General features: G+C 33.9%; 1 protein-coding gene across 9 annotated transcripts in view; it reads left to right on the forward strand.

Moving 5' to 3' along the window:
• The first annotated feature begins 1,653 nt into the window (after positions 1-1,653).
• LOC131166198 (cyclic nucleotide-gated ion channel 1-like) overlaps positions 1,654-13,801 on the forward strand; it is a 57,893-nt gene continuing 45,745 nt past the window's right edge. For 2 of the 9 annotated variants that reach the window (XM_058124533.1, XM_058124541.1), the window contains exons 1-2: positions 1,752-2,106; positions 2,201-2,333. The gene's annotated coding sequence lies outside the window, so the exon portion shown is untranslated. Of the gene's footprint in view, positions 2,107-2,200; positions 2,578-2,821; positions 3,668-13,801 lie in introns of all 9 variants that reach the window. The other 7 variants (XM_058124536.1, XM_058124542.1, XM_058124534.1 and 4 more) reach the window with 6 other exon arrangements.

The following is a 13,801-nucleotide window of genomic DNA, read 5'->3' on the forward strand; positions in this document are numbered from 1 at the left end:
AATTATTAAATGAATTTTGATATTGTAAAACTCATATTAGTTATACATTGATATTATTCTTTTCCACTTACTGAGCGTCGTCTCACCCTAATTATTATTATTTTACATTATAGATAGCTTTGAAGAACGTACAAGAAATCAGGCATAACAAGCGCGTGGATGGGATTAGAAAGAGCAATTTATATTAAATATTAAATTAATTATATTTTTATATTTTGAAATTTTTACAGATGTTAAATTTGATATTGGTGATAGTTTTGTAATGAAGTTATTTAGCACTTTGGTATAAAAGTATTAAAGGTTTTATTTCTTTTGCTGCAAAAACTTTATAGAAAGTCGCACCCTAGACCCCTACTAGGTTTGGGGCGTTACATTTTGCTATCAAAGCAAAGAGGTAGTTATCTACAATTCCTGGGAACTCTCACTTATGAATGATTGTGGCGAAATAACACTCTCTACTTGGGGGCTTGTTGAGTAGGCCTATCGAAAGGAGTAGGGTGCTTGGTAAGTGTTCTGATAGATACCCAGTGTCGCCACGAGCGAAGCCCACATCGAAATAACAAAGCCTGAAAAGGGGTTTGACATTCCGCATTATTGAAACTTGATGAATTGGAATAAAAGAGTAGAAGAGATACATCCAAGTTTGATTGACCCCATAGAAATAGTAGAAGGTATCTCATACTTCATTTTCTGTATCCTTACTTGATTATGGTTCATAAAATAAGTTGAATATGCTTTTTTATGTAAATTTTCTAACAATTCCTCATCCTAGTTCTAATACATTTAGATCGTCAAATGATCCTTAATAGGATGAGACAACTACACCTCCTTTAGTTCAATTTCATCATTCTACATGGGTAAGAGAACAATTATTGATATGCATGGTTTCTATTGTTATTATTCATTTGATACCCTTCAACAAGAACCTAGCTATTTCCTACGAAGAAGCATTTACTAACCCTAGTAGGCAAAAGGCCATGTTTGAGGAATTACATGCCTTGGAGAAAAACAACATATGGGATCTTGTCAATTTGCCTCACAAAAATTTTGGGTTAGAAGTATATAAGTAGAAAAAAAATAAAACTATGGTCGATGATTTAGTGGACAGTAGTTGTAGCTATATGATGTTGGTCATTGCTTGAAATATATGTTAGGAAAAAATGTTCCTTGATAGCAATTCCAATAAAGATGTGCATATACACACATTTATAATAATTCTTGTTACAAATGATGCTATATATAATTGCAAACTTAAGTAACAAAGTATTTAAGATAGGCTGTTCTAAAATAATATAAAAGTTACTTTGCTTCTTTCATAAATGTTAAGAGATTATTAACAAACTATATATGATGTTTAAGTAACATAGACTCAAATTTTAAAGGTTGAAATATTTAAAATTTTTAAAAAATATATGATGAAAAGTAAAAGCAAGTTTTTTTTGCCCTTTTATTTTATTTCATTTTATTTTATTTTATTTTAAAAAAACCAGATTTTGTTCAGTTTGACAATGTCTAAAAAATAAAGCCAGGGTTTGTCTACCCTCTTAATCTACCTGGTAATTTCAATCTTTAGAAGACAATTCCATTTTATTGAACAACGCGTGAGTCTTCAGAAGTCAATTCTATTTTATTGGCCAATGTGTGGGGACAGTGGTCAGGAGACCTTGACTCGCGAAGACTAGGCCTGTGGCTATGCCTCGATGAGAATGGTAATTTCCTGGAGGCTCCCTTGGATCTCTCCTCCGCTCCCTCTTCTCTCTCTCTCTCTCTCTGTTTTACTCTGTTTCTCTCTGCTCTCCCTCTCTTTATCTCCCAGTTCCACGAAATTTCTCCGTGTTGCAGCCTTTACTTTTCTTGACTGATAAATAGCATTTTGAGTTAAGAACATGCATGTAACTTTCTATTTGCTTCGTTGAACATTCAATGGCAGCAACGGCGCCTACAAGGTGGCTGTACAAGTTGTCGTAGTTGTATATATATCGTTCACTCTGCCACTGCCGCGTTTGGATGCCGGAAAATTCCATTGAGCAGAAGGAAAACAGATTGAACCCATAAGAAACAGAGTGGTGCTGCTTGAACTGTGAGCCCGGGAAGCGCTTACCAGAGGTGGGTTTTTTTTTTTTTTTTTTTTTTATGTTTGTTTTCATTTTTTCATTAGGTTCTGATCAAAGCTGTTGTTTTACTCTTCCATATTTCTCAGCTACCATGCGGAAAGTTAAAATTTTGGTTTCGTGTTGTTTCGCCTTTGTTCATTTCTAGCTTGAATTGCGCATGCATGGCGGACTGTATGTGCTTTTATGCTTTAACTGAACCTAAGAGAACCACTTGTTGAGGTATTTTTATTGATCATTGGGTTCGAAGGCTTCTCTTTTTCCTTTCTTCAATCCTTAATTTTCTCAGCAACCGAACAGGGAGCCGTATTTGCTTTTATAATTTCTCGTTCGGGTTATTTTCCGGCTTGGATTTTACATTGAGGGGAGTTTGGTTTGCGAAATCAAAAAGATTTCTACGGAATCGGGAAAGGGATGCTTGCCCGGAATATTTTTGTTGGATTCGTGATGTTAGATTCCCAAGAATGTACGGAATGTCCTTTTAGATAATTTTCATGAGAAAGATTTAGTTTTACTTTATGAACTATAACCAAGTATGATGTAGAAATATAATTCATGTTATACTTTGCTCTATTTCAATTCACTTGAGGGAACTGACATTTGATGAAAGTACCTCCTCTTTCTTTTTGTTAATTTTGATCAAATATCTATTATGCAAAAACTACTTAATCTTCTTTATATAATTTGATTCATTTTTATGTTTAATTTAGTGATAGAAGTTTTATCGAGATGTTGGTGGTGGGTCTGCTAAACATTCTAATGAGGGCATGATGGTACTTGGTAGTAGGAGTTCTAAAAAAAGAAAAAAAGAAAAAAAAACATGGAAGCATAATAGGATTGGCCAAGAAGTGGGGCCTTGTCTGTTCCTCCCCACCAGCCAACCCCGACTAAAGAAAAAAGAGATTTTGTATGACGCCGAATGCTCGGTGATGCAGCCTCGTCCCAAACTCCTCTCCTTCCACTGCGATGGCTGAACTTCGGAGCCGACAACGGCCGAAACAGCCACTTGAAAAACCTTCTTGGTCTGGAGTTCACGCTTGCGACCGCCAGAGATTTCTTCCAAAACAGGTTGTGCGTTGGACTTGGATTCTAGAATTGAAAGATCGGCTAGCACTTCACTGACTTAAACCTCCTCTTTCTTCTCTCCATTGGTAAAAAGGTGCTGAGGCTTTGGGATCTTTTATGCTTCTCGCTCCTCTTTACTGGCGTAAGAGTTAGGCTTCAGAGGTTTCAAAGTGCACATCCCCATGACGCAAGCTAGAATCACAATCTAGGTGCTCGCATTCACGGCATTATTTGTAGAAGATCAAGTGAATAATCCAGAGTCTATAGATTCATAAGGTGGAGTGACTTCATGGAAACTAGCCCTTCTTCGTCTTTTCTTCAGAGAGAGAGAGAGAGAGAGAGAGAGAGAGGGAATGACTTCAGAAATGGAAGAACACTCACAAGAGAAGAGAGCCAAAGAGGTGAGCTAGAGATGCAAGCCAAGCTAGGCAAATGCCCTAGTGATGCTGCCCCATCCCCATCCGTGGCCCAGTCCAGTCAGTTGAATATTGGTATTTTAGTCTTTTTGAATCTTCAGCATATTCTAAGATATTGCAATTCAATCGTGGGTAAGGACAATATTAATAGGCAGGCCGGTTCAATCTAGTTAAGCCCAGTTCAGTCTTATAGGCCTTAGCCATAGAACCAAACACACCCTTAGTGACTCAATCCATTAAAGGGTCATAAATGTGTATATGACCTTTTCCTTCTTCCAACTACTAGGGTGAATGTACCTTTAATTTTTTGATTTAATGTGATATATTCCTTAAAGATACATGGATTAATGAGATCCCACGACTTCGGCCTATGTATTTTCATTATTCCAATGTGTCTTGAGAGACTATTCACTGACTAGTAAGGATAAATGACTTCGGTTATTATATCTTGCACATCTTAACTTTGGTCAATGTACCTATTACCTATTCATGAACTAAGATATAACTTATTAATTAATTATTTATAATAGATACACACACCCCATGTGATAATGAAGATTCCACACATATACATATAAAATCCAACATTGTCCCACTTGATCAAACGATTGCGTTGAGAATCATAGGCCTTTAATTTAAATTAAAATTCACAATATACTTAACTATACAAGTAACTAATATAAATCATAAAATTTTTATGACAATTATTTGACATAATTCCTTCTATGTATCATACGGTTAGCATTTATTTAGATAACTCATTTTCCCTAATTTATCCATTTCAATAATATGCACATACATAAATTACAAAACATTAGCTCGATCTGAAGAACGTACAACCTCATTATACATTCTACTATGCTAACACTTTAATAAATGGGTATGCTGTCATCATTTTGACACTAGTTTTCTCATTCAACACCTTTTATCTCTTATTCTTTCTCTAACAACAAGATCTCTCAACTCTATTTGTTTTGATTGAGTTAAACATGTTGTTTTAGAGAAGAAAAAATCACATAATAGTTTGATGGATCTTGAAATAGAACCCATTATTTGAAGTCTCGAAGTGAAATTCCTCAACCAAATTTCTTGGGAAGTTACCTCATGGCATGCTACAAATGCTATTTCCATTGTAGAAGAGGTTGTAGTTATAGGTAAGCATACAATCATTTGTTCCTTGGAGATACTGCTTTTTTTTTTTTCTGTAAATTTCTGGTGATCCATTCCTAAATTTCTTTAATTAACATTCTAATACAAAAATAATTATCTTTGCAAGTATATAAGTATGAGCATAACTCATGCTTCCAACAGCTAATGCATATGGAATATATTCCATTTGCTTTCATTCCACTTCACTGGCAAGACTTTGATTTTCAATTAATTTCTCTCCTTTCATGATAAGGACTATAAATGTTAAACCTTCAAGAACTTCTTTTTAATATAAGTCTTCGAAGATAGACCAATATTCTCGTAGACCTATCACGACATATTTCAATGCCTGACATAAATGAAACATCTTCCATTTCTTCCATTTCAACTTACAAATAAATCTTTTAGTTTCATGTAATAAACCAAGAGTATTATTAGTGAGCAGTATATCATCCACATATAAAATCAAAAATATTAACTTGCTAACATTGATCTTTAGATATATACATTCATCAACATCATTTACTTTAAAATTTATGGAAGTAATGGTATAAATTAATTAAGATACCATTGGTGGGAGCTTGCTTAAGTCTATATATGGATTTCTCTAAAGTTTCCATTATATGCTCTCGCACACCATAACCCCATCATATTTCTTAGTAGAAAAAGTTGCCGTTAGTGTACCTACTAATGCTTTGTTAGAAGTTTGATATTGTCTTCCAATAGATGCCAAATTTTCGCACACATTTCTGGTTGTTGAAATTAACTTGCAAATTTTTGGTTCTCATTGTCATAAGGCTTAATCTATTAGAATGCTCTCAGCTTTCATAAAGACTTGTCTCTGAAGCTTAACTAGAGTAATAGTTTGTAAACATGCCAGGACTCATAAATAAAACATAATGTGACATTTAATTATATTTATATTAAGCAATCCATTGTATCATCACATCCATTCCTTGGGTTAGATAATGGCATATCATTAATTCACTCTGTAATACTTTGAAACTTTTAATGCCATAATTTTTTTTTTTCAAAATAATTAAAGAAAAATATATAGTCAACCAGACATAAGAATTATATCAAATGTGGGGTGAGAATAAAAAATGCTCCAACTATTTTCTCAAGATTAGGAAGAATGAGAAAATTGTAGCTTTCACCAGTGATGCCCATAGCTTCGTCAAACCAGAGGTTAGACATGATAGGCTTGGTTATGGGTATCCACTATAAAACTGAAGCTTTTAGTTTTCTTTTATCTTGTTAGAATCATATTATTTGGATGGGCCGCTTTGGTGACAAATTCAATCAAAAGCACAATGGTTGATTACATATTTAGGTTGAATACATGAAAATAGCTCTTATGGGTTTATAAATGAACTTAAACCTACTTAGAAAATTTCCATGAGAAGGATCTTTTGAACTATAACCAAGTAAGGGTATATAAAAATAATTCATGATATACCTTGCACAATTTCCACCAAGACAAGTGATCTTTGATTCAAGTACCTTATCTTTTCTTCCATTTGTTTCGGTCAAGTATCAATTATGCGGAAAATACTTTGTCATCTCTACCCTTACTCACCCTTATGCTTGGTTTAGTTTGAAATTCTATCAAACTTGGTTGAATGGTAAGAGAGACCAAGAGCCCTTTATATAGTTCCATAAGTGAATCAATCCATCCAAGAATCATAAATATATATATGACTCTTTGATTTCTTTAATTTCTTTGATTTAATGTGATACATTCTTTAGTGTTACATAGATTAATGACATCCCATGACTTTGGCCAACGTATCTTCATTATTCCAATGTATCTTGGGTGACCATTCATTGATCAATAAGGATACATGACTTTGGTCGTTGTATCTTGCACAAAAATAAATATGGTACTTACTTTTGTCAATGTACCTATTACCTATTCATGAATTAAGATATAACTTAATTAATTATATATAGAGACACACACCCCATGTGATCAATTAAGATCACACACATGTGCAAATAAAAATCTGACATGTGATCATAAAGATCACACACATATACATGTAAAAATTTAACATGTCCATGTCAAAGATTGATTTAAAACACAAACATTTGAAGAAGATGGCTATTATACCTTGACCTCTATATGAACATATATGAAGAATAATCATATTTTAAGCACAAAAAGTTGGGGTGAATTTCATAAATATTCAAACTTTAGTTAGTTTCGAATTGGTTGCCTAACTTCAATTTGTAACATATAATGAACTTTAGACATTGTTTCAATGTCATCCAATGTGCAGCAATAGTCTCTCTTACTAATGAATGCTATGTTGATGTCTTGATAATCATCCTACTAAGCTCTTTTGTTCCACTCACATTCATTTACCACTTCATTACTTTTTTTTTTTTTTCCAATCATATTGGGGTTAGAGATTAGGATTTTTCTAGTAAAATCAAGAATAGCGATGCTTTTGATGGATTTTTTTAATTTTTATTGCCATAAGGGTTGTCCAAGATGGCTTAGTGGGATGCTAGGAGAGTTATCCATCAATTACAAGAGATGATGGTTGCACATTGGATAAGATTGAAACAATGTGCAAAATTCAGTGCATAATGTATTGCAAATGGAAGCTTAGAGACCACTTTGAAACTTCTAGTAAAGTTCAAACCATTTAAGAAATTTACTCCAAAAATCTATGAAGAATTTGTACCTATGCCCTAAAATTTCAACCATCATAAATTGGAAAATCAGCACTAGCTTATAATCTAATTAACTGAAATAATTGAGGGTAATATAGTCTCAAAATTTCAACTGTTGTATGTTACTATAACATATAATATAAAATACTATTTTTTGATGAATTTCTACTTTTTTTTTATAATAATTTATTTTAAAGACATAATAATAATGTCTTAATGTCCGACTAGCCAAAATCATAAGGGCACTTTAGTCCAAAAAATAGAATTCCTATGGGAATGAGATTCTATGAGACTTACCTATGGCAGAGACTAGGAATGAGATTCTTGTGTTTTAGTGGGATTTAATATTTTGTTTCTAAGAAATGTGAGATTATGCCAAATCAGATTCCATCCCCAAAACAACCATGGGATGTGATGCCATACATTTCACATTTTCAAAAATGTTGAACGATGTTGTGGACCAAATGCCTCCTAAGGATAAGCTTTTAGTAGTATCCCTATTTTCATGAAAAGAACTGTTTGAAGGTGAATCTTGCGGTTGCAAATTTCATAATTGTTTACTTATTGTGGTCTATGTGAGGTTTTATTTTCTGTTTTTTTTAATAAATATTTGACATTGTCATATTTATTTCCATACCAGTTTTTACTTTTCTTTTTCATTCAAATTTGCTTTTACCTGCCTTTGCAGTTGTGGTTCCATTTTCAGATTTACAAAGAATTACAAAAGTACCACATTATTTTCCAGTTTTTCAACATTTGTACAAAAAATATGAAAAATAATAAATTTTCAATTTTTTTTTTCACAAATGTTGAAAACTGAAAAATAAGGCGATGTTTTTGTAATTTATTTTAAATTAGAAACTAGAAATGGGAAAGAAACTCGTTTTTCACAAGTGAATATGCCCTTAGATTTTATTGGATCACTTGTGAATTGTCCCATATATCAAAGTGAGTGAGGTGGAGAGGTTTACATACATGGTGGGCCCAACAGCCCTTAACATAATGGCTTAAGCAATTGGGCTAACTTGGTACTCATCCATGTATATTAAACCTCCACACTCCTTTGCCAACAAGTGGTATGAGAGCCAATAATTTGTGATTAGGTGGATGGTACCACAAATAGAGGTATAAGATCTTATCCTCCCAAGATGGGAGATCGCTTCTGCTCAGGGTAGGGTGATTGAAACTCACAAATAAGGGAATGAGTGTTTGAATATCACTTGTGATTGGAAATTATTGTTTGAAATTTCATTTGTAAATTAGAGTGAAGAGATGCTGTGGAGCCGGACTTACATCTTGAAGGCCTAAATTTAGGCTACTTAATTTAGTTGTTATTTTAGCCTTGATTTGATTTGATTTTGTTTTGGGATTTTATGAGTTGACTAAAAGTTTAGTGTGTTGTCTTGAAGGCTTGATTTTAGGCTTAACTCTAGACCCAATTTTATTAAATTTATTCTTGATTTCAGGGTTTTGAGGGCTACAAAAAGCCTTGTAATATTGTTGGCTATACCCACTATTTTTTGATTAATTGAAAGTTCAATTTTTCTTCTATCCTTCCTCACAGGACCCTTACAATTGATCTGGGACAGGATGAACCGTTAAGTGTCAATACTTTAAACCCCCTATGCTTTCATTTTATGTTAGTTGGTATCAGAGCAGGCTTACCTTGACTGATGGCAAATGATGGAAGAGGAATTAGTAACTCTGCAATGAAGCTCTTAGAAGAGTTGAGTTCATGGAGTATGTGCAGCGGAATGAGCATGTTGCAGGATCTACAAGCTGCAATAGAATGACTCACATAGGTCCTAATAAACCCCCAACAAACCCTGCGCAGCACGCTCACATGGGTGCTGAGGGACGTTGATGGGCTGAACCAAGCCCTCAGCCACCATGAAAACAGTGCATAGTTAACGATGACTCGTATGAGGAGGAAGTAGTGAATAATTTCTGTCTAGTTGAACAAGGTCGAATTTCCCTACATATCCTCTAAACTTTAGATGAAGCATATAACTTGACTTTCAAAGTAGAGGTGCAGTCGGAGAGGATTTCCTCAAACTCAGTGTATGAGCAAGTCAGTTCCTGAGTCAACTCATGGTGTAGCCAGCACAGCCAGTAAAGAAAGGCAAGTTGTAGAAGCCCAACTTAAACCAAATATTGCTGGAACTGGGAGGGAAACAATAATAGGCCTAAGGCTGGAAGAATGAAAACAAGCACAGGGAATGAGGGAATTCTTAATGCCAAGCCAATTCCTAACAAGTAAAAGAGTATTGTGTTGATCCGACCAGTGTCCAAATAAAGATAGGGGAAGCGATTGGAGTTAGGTCAATGTTGTAAAGTGTGAACAACCCAACCCAAAGATGATGCTGAGTGTGATGATGAATGGCCAGAATTGTATATTAATCCAAATGATGTGCAGGATGACGAGTGAAAATCTTATTCCATTATATATTGATACAAATGATGTGTAGGATGAGGAAATAGAATCTTATTCCTTCATAGTTAGGAGATTGATGTTAGTCAAACCCAAGCCCAATGAGACAAAGGAATTCCAACTCGAAACATTTTTGGACTTGTATAATGTCATTATAGATAGTGGGAGCAATGAGAGTATTGTGTCCAAAGACACAGTTAGAAATTTGCAGTTGCCAACTAAGAAGCATCCAAACTCATATAAGAGTGGTTGGATTAAGGCAGTTGGTGAGATTAAAGTAAGCAAGTGATGCTTAATTTCTTTTTCTATTCGGAAGTATCGAGATAAGGTTTTGTGTGTCATGTAAGATCACTTACTCTTAGTTAGGCCATGTCAGTTGATGTGAATGCTGCTACTCACAAAGGTAAGGATAAAGTCTATCAGTTTCTAAATGACAGGAAAAGAGTTACAATTGACCCTTTGACTGATCGCCCAAAGCTACCAAAGCCAAGGGTAAGTGGAATTCTTGACCGTCTCAAGCCCAGTGTCCTGTGTAAGATGTAAAGCAGGTCCCAGTGAGTTACACTCTGGCAGTAAAAGACCCCAATAAAAGTACAAACTACAAAGTTTACTAGAGGAGTTCAAGGAAGTAATCTGCACGACCACCACCTATGTGGAATATACAATTCCACATCAACTTTGTTCTGGTCCTCTGAACTTGCCACACTACTGTATGAGCCCATAAGAGTACATCATTACAGGAGATTTTGGAGGGCCTACTGCTAAGGGAAGATTCAAGAGAGCATGAGCCCTTGTGTAATGCCTGCATTGTTACCCTAAAGAAGGATGGTAACTGGTGAATGTGTGTCGATAGCAGGGGAATAAAAAAAAAAATCATACTAACATATTGATTTCCTATTTGGTGCTTGGAAACCTGATTAGATGTGTTGGCAGGTTTGGTAGTATTTGAAATTGACTCACAGAGGGGCCTTCACCTAAATTAATGTGAAAGAGATGAGTGGAAGACAATATTAGATAGCAGGGGAATAAAAAAAAAAATCATAGTAACATATTGATTTCCTATTTGGTGCTTGGAAAACTGATTAGATGTGTTGGCAGGTTTGGTAGTATTTGAAATTGACTCACAGAATGGCCTTCACCTAAATTCATGTGAAAGAGATGAGTGGAAGACAATATTCAGAACCAAGGAGGGTCTGTGCGAGTGGTTGATGATGCACTTCATACTGTCGAATGAGCCTAGCACCTTTGTGCGCTCAGGGATCAGTTTCTTAGACGATTCATTAGGAATATATTTTTTTTGTAGTTTATTTTAATAATGTTCTGATTTATAGTTGAAGTGAAGATAATCATTTGCATCACTTAAGGTGCATATTAACTGTATAGGAGAATAAGAAAGTTAATGTAAAGGAGTGTAGCTTTATGAAATTTCAAAAGAAAATAAGGGTAGATGATATTGTTGATAGATTCAAATGTCAATAGCTGTGGGGTTCACACAATAAGAAGGCATTAATTATTTTGACACTCCTATTGCTAGAAGTTCCACTCCTAAATTATTAATTGTTTAGCTTCAATTTATAAATTAGTTAGTTAGTAAATGGGTATTAAAACAACATTTGCAAATGGAGAACTAAATGAGGAAATATGATTGCAACAACTTGAAGGTTTTTTCATACCTAGATAAGAATAAATAGTATGTAAAGATCCTTATACAATTTAAAACAACTTTAAATAGTGGCATAAAAAATTTGAGAAAGTAGTTATTTCTAATAAATTTAGAATTCAATCATATTCACCAAATTGATGTTAAAACAAAATTTTTCAATAGAGACTTAGATAAAATATATTTGCAACAGCTTGAAGGTATTTGCATGCTTGGACAAGGACAATAAATTATGTAAATTAATTAGATCCTTGTATAGTTTGCGACAAGCTTCAACCAGTTGCATGAAAAAATAGGGAATGTAGTTTTGTCCGACAGATTTAGAATTCATAAATTACATAAATGTGTATGTCACATGTTTATTAATAATAGAGGTGTGATAATTGTATGTCACATGTTTAATCATAATAGAGGTGTGATAATTTGTTTGTATTTTGATGTTTGATTGAGATTCAGAATATGTAGAAAATACTGAGAAATTCTCATTATCTAATTTTGATATGGAAGATATGAATGTCTTTGATTTTCTAAATTATTTTGGGTATTTGAACCATAAGTGACAATGGCTCAATTTTTTCTCAAACTCACCATATAGCATGGTCTTAAATTTCCACGAAATTGTCGAAATTTCCGTCGAAATTTACGATTTCCGTCACCCTCGAAATCGAAATGGCAATCAATTTCCGTATTGCATAATTTCCGTTGAAATCTCAACGAATCATCCGAAATTTATTGAAATCTCCAAATTTTAGCGAAACTTGTCGAAATTTTAACTATACGCTGAAATTTTGTCAAATTTCAAATGAGAAATTTAGGAGTGAATTGAAATTTCAATCTTAATTTATTTTATCGAAACAAAAGATTATTACAAGTTCTTTTGAAATTATTACGGTAACATTTTATTTAACCATTCATGTCTAAATTATCATTATTTGTATAATAAATAATATTAAAATGATTTATGAATTTCATTTGTATTAACTGAATATGTTTAATGTATATTATCTTACAAATATGTTTAATGCACATACTATTTCACAACTTTTCCACCTCATACAAAACATAGATGTATTTAATTTGTAATATATTAGTCCTAAAACTTATATTATCATGTTTTTTAACCATTTCTAAAGTTTCACAAAGAATTTCATGCTTCACTACTAATTTCCGTTATATTTTCAAATCGAAATCGAAATTGTCATCGAAATGGAAATTTCCGTCGAAATTTCCGTACTTTTGGAGCTTCAAAATTTGAGTTGAAATCGAAATTTAAGACCTTGCCATATAGGGAAGATGCTCAAATTTTTTTAGCATTTTAATTGCAATACAATTAATACTCTGTTTGACTCTAGTGTAAAATTATGTAAAAATATTGATAGACTAGTTGGAGTATACTAGAGTTATTAGATGTCTTATGTGTGTCATGATGAGTACTAGCTTTGATGTTTTATGTCTAGTTGGCAAATTTTGTTGTTATTCTAGCTATCTAAATAAATATAACAATAACAACAACAAGCCTGAAGTCCCACTAAGTGGGGTAGGCTACATGAATCCTTTTTTGCTAATTCACTCGATTGAGAGCATTTTTCTCTACTAGATTAATTAGATCCTCTCTCACTATCTCATCCAAGTTTTTTTAGGCCTACACCTACCCCTTTTCATGCCAAAAGCAGTAATTAATTCACTCGTCCTCATAGGTGCTCTACTAGGGCTACATTTCAAATACCCAAACCATCTAAACCGTCCCTTCCTTATCTTGTCTTCAATTGGTGCTATGCCTAAATTATTACGTATATGCTCATTCCTTAGTTTATATTTTAATGTTATACCACTCATCCACCTTAATATTGCATTTTGATAACTTCTACTTTTTGTATATGTTGTTTCTTAGTTGCCCAACATGCTAAACCATATAGGTGCAGTTCAAAACAACTATTCCCTAGACGGAAGGTATTCTTGATTATATACATTCTGATGTTTGGGGGCCGGAGGGAGTAGCATCACGGGGTGGACATGTGTATTTTATGAGTTTTATTGACGATTACTTAGGTAAGGTCTCAGTGTACTTCATGCGGCACAAGTTAGATACGTTTGCTAGGTTTAAGTTGTGGAAAGTTAAAGTGGAAAACCAAACCGGGAGGAGAATTAAATGCCTCAAGTTAGACAATGGGACCGAGTACGCTGATTCTAGGTTCATGGAGTTCTGTGAGCAGCAGGGCATTAGGGGACATTTCACTGTTCGTCGGACACCTCAACAAAATGGTGTGGTTGAAAGGATGAACTGAAC

This window comes from Malania oleifera, chromosome 10, assembly GCF_029873635.1.
Source record: "Malania oleifera isolate guangnan ecotype guangnan chromosome 10, ASM2987363v1, whole genome shotgun sequence".
Classification (NCBI taxonomy): domain Eukaryota; kingdom Viridiplantae; phylum Streptophyta; class Magnoliopsida; order Santalales; family Ximeniaceae; genus Malania; species Malania oleifera.